General features: G+C 42.5%; 1 pseudogene; it reads left to right on the plus strand.

The window, feature by feature from the left end:
* The first annotated feature begins 227 nt into the window (after positions 1 to 227).
* On the plus strand, positions 228 to 3150 carry LOC100141076 (transcription initiation factor TFIID subunit 9-like; annotated as a pseudogene).
* Positions 3151 to 3352: the final 202 nt, after the last annotated feature.

Consider the following 3352-nt stretch of genomic DNA (forward strand, 5'->3'; position numbering starts at 1 on the left):
GGGGAAAGATTATTCCTCATTTATAAATAAATAAGTTGACTTTAGAGCATATAAGATGAAATTTCCTCAAGGCAGGAAAGTAGCATGATATCAGAGCCTAATAAAGAGAGAAACACATTTGAAGGATACATAATTTTCACATTATAGAATCTATTTAAGAGAATAAGAAAAGGCTGAACATCCTGCTCACTGGTCAGGGTGCACGACAGGGCAGAGATGGAGGGTAGGTTAGGCAAGGTAAACCAGGAACTAGGCAAAGGACTTGCATCAAAACCACTGAAATACGTTCATGTGAGTGATTTAACTCAAAAAGTCTGATCGCTGGATATTATATGGAGTTTGGCAAGATGCCTTCTCCCAAGAGCATGCTGAAAGATGCAGAGATGATGGCACAAATCCTGAAGGACATGGAGATTACAGAATATGAGGTAAGAGTTGTAAATCAGATGTTGGAGTTTGCCTTTCAATTTGTGACCACAATTTTAGATGATGCAAAAATTTCTAAGAGAGTTACTGTTGATGCTCATGATGTGTAATTGGCAATCCAGTGCTGTGCTAACCAATCTTTTACGTCTCCTTCCCCGAGAGATTTTTGTATTAGACTTTGAAGAAAGAAATCAAACTCTTTTGCAATCAATCAAGCCATATTCAGGCCCTAGATTGCCACTTGGAGAAGGCAGTGGCAACCCACTCCAGTATTCTTACCTGGAAAATCCCATGGACGGAGGAGCCTGGTAGGCTACAGTCCATGGGGTTGCAAAGAGTTGGACACAACTAAGCGACTTCACTTTCACTTTTCACTTTCATGCACTGGAGAAGGAAATGGCAACCCATTCCAGTATTCTTGCCTGAAGAATCCTAGGGACAGAGGAGCCTGATGGGCTGCCGTCTATGGGGTCACACAGAGTTGGACACGACTGACATGACTTAGCAGCAGCAGCAAATTGCCACTCGATAGATATTGCTTGGCTGTTCCAACCTATAGACTTTAATCTTTACCAAATAAAGACATATACTCTGCAGGTAGAGTAACAATTCCACAGGTAAATGTTGGCTCAGTTGTTGGCATACCAAGTACTCCCACTCCAGTCACCCAATCCCACAAATCATGTCTGTTTCAACTAAGATCAATTATTCACCAGCTAAGCCACCAGGGAAGCCCTCAACTAAGGTAGGGACTCCAATGTCCCTCACAGAGCCAAGGTGTACAGTACAGATTCCTGCTTCACAGTCCCCAGCTGTAAAAGCATCAGTTCTTGCAACACCAGCAGTTCACCATATTTGGATTAATCCATCATTAATAGGGTCCAAAACCACTATTATTACCACTAACATGACATGATCATAAAAGACTTCCAATGAGTCATCAGATCAGATCAGTCGCTCAGTCATGTCCGACTCTTTGCGACCCCATGAATCGCAGCATGCCAGGCCTCCCTGTCCATCACCAACTCCCAGAGTCCACTGAGACTCACGCCCATCGAGTCAGTGATGCCATCCAGCCATCTCATCCTCTGTCGTCCCCTTCTCCTCCTGCCCCCAATCCCTCCCAGCATCAGAGTCTTTTCCAATGAGTCAACTCTTCACGTGAGGTGGCCAAAGTACTGGAGTTTCAGCTTTAGCATCATTCCTTCCAAAGAAATCCCAGGGCTGATCTCCTTCAGAATGGACTGGTTGGATCTCCTTGCAGTCCAAGGGACTCTCAAGAGTCTTCTCCAACACCACAGTTCAAAAGCATCAATTCTTCAGTGCTCAGCCTTCTTTACAGTCCAACTCTCACGTCCATACATGACCACAGAAAAAACCATAGCCTTGACATAGCCAAGTAAGACGGTAGGTGTTGCAAGAGGGCATCAGAGGGCAAACACACTGAAACCATACTCACAGAAAACTAGTCAATCTAATCACACTAGGACCACAGCTTTGTCTAACTCAATGAAACTAAGCCATGCCCATGGGGCAACCCAAGATGGGCGGGTCATGGTGAGGAGATCTGACAGAATGTGGTCCACTGGAGAAGGGAATGGCAAACCACTTCAGTATTCTTGCCTTGAGAACCCCATGAACAGTATGAAAAGGCAAAATGATAGGATACTGAAAGAAGAACTCCCCAGGTCGGTAGGTGCCCAATATGCTACTGGAGAATATATCAGTGGAGAAATAACTCCAGAAAGAATGAAGGGATGGAGCCAAAGCAAAAACAATACCCAGCTGTGGATGTGACTGGTGATAGAAGCAAGGTCTGATGCTGTAAAGAGCAATATTGCATAGGAACCTGGAATGTCAGGTCCATGAATCAAGGCAAATTGGAAGTGGTCAAACAAGAGATGACAAGAGTGAATGTCGACATTCTAGGAATCAGCAAACTAAAATGGACTGGAATGGGTGAATTTCACTCAGATGACCATTATATCTACTACTGTGGGCAGGAATCCCTCAGAAGAAATGGAGTAGCTGTCATGGTCAACAAAAGAGTCCGAAATGCAGTACTTGGATGCAATCTCAAAAATGACAGCATGATCTCTGTTCGTTTCCAAGGCAAACCATTCAATATCACAGTAATCCAAGTCTATGCCCCAACCAGTAACGCTGAAGAAGCTGAAGTTGAACGGTTCTATGAAGACATACAAGACTTTTTAGAACTAACACCCCAAAAAGATGTCCTTTTCATTATAGGGGACTGGAATGCAAAAGTAGGAAGTCACGAAACACCTGGAGTAACAGGCAAATTTGGCCTTGGAATACAGAATGAAGCAGGGCAAAGACTGATAGAGTTTTGCCAAGAAAATGCACTGGTCATAACAAACACCCTCTTCCAACAACACAAGAGAAGACTCTATACATGGACATCACCAGATGGTCAACACCGAAATCAGATTGATTATATTCTTTGCAGCCAAAGATGGAGAAGCTCTATACAGTCAGCAAAAACAAGACCAGGAGCTGACTGTGGCTCAGACCATGAACTCCTTATTGCCAAATTCAGACTTAAATTGAAGGAAGTAGGGAAAACCACTAGACCATTCAGGTATGACCTAAATCAAATCCCTTATGATTATACAGTGGAAGTGAGAATGAGTCATCAAACAAGTTAAAAGAAAATGTGAAGGTGATATTGATAATGATGATGGTGATGACAATCATTTATAATCTAGCCTTAATGCATGTAACATGTATACTTGGTCTTGAAACCATTGTGCTGAAATTAAACACGCACATGATGTTTTCAAGTTGTTTTAGAAAACTTCAGTAGTAGTTAATGAGTACATATAGTTACCATAGTTTTCAATTAAGATGTTAGATTCTCTTTGATAGGACTAGTAATCGTTTCTCAGCAGCCTTTAAGTATAAA

This window comes from Bos taurus, chromosome 3 (assembly GCF_002263795.3).
Source record: "Bos taurus isolate L1 Dominette 01449 registration number 42190680 breed Hereford chromosome 3, ARS-UCD2.0, whole genome shotgun sequence".
Classification (NCBI taxonomy): Eukaryota; Metazoa; Chordata; class Mammalia; order Artiodactyla; family Bovidae; genus Bos; species Bos taurus.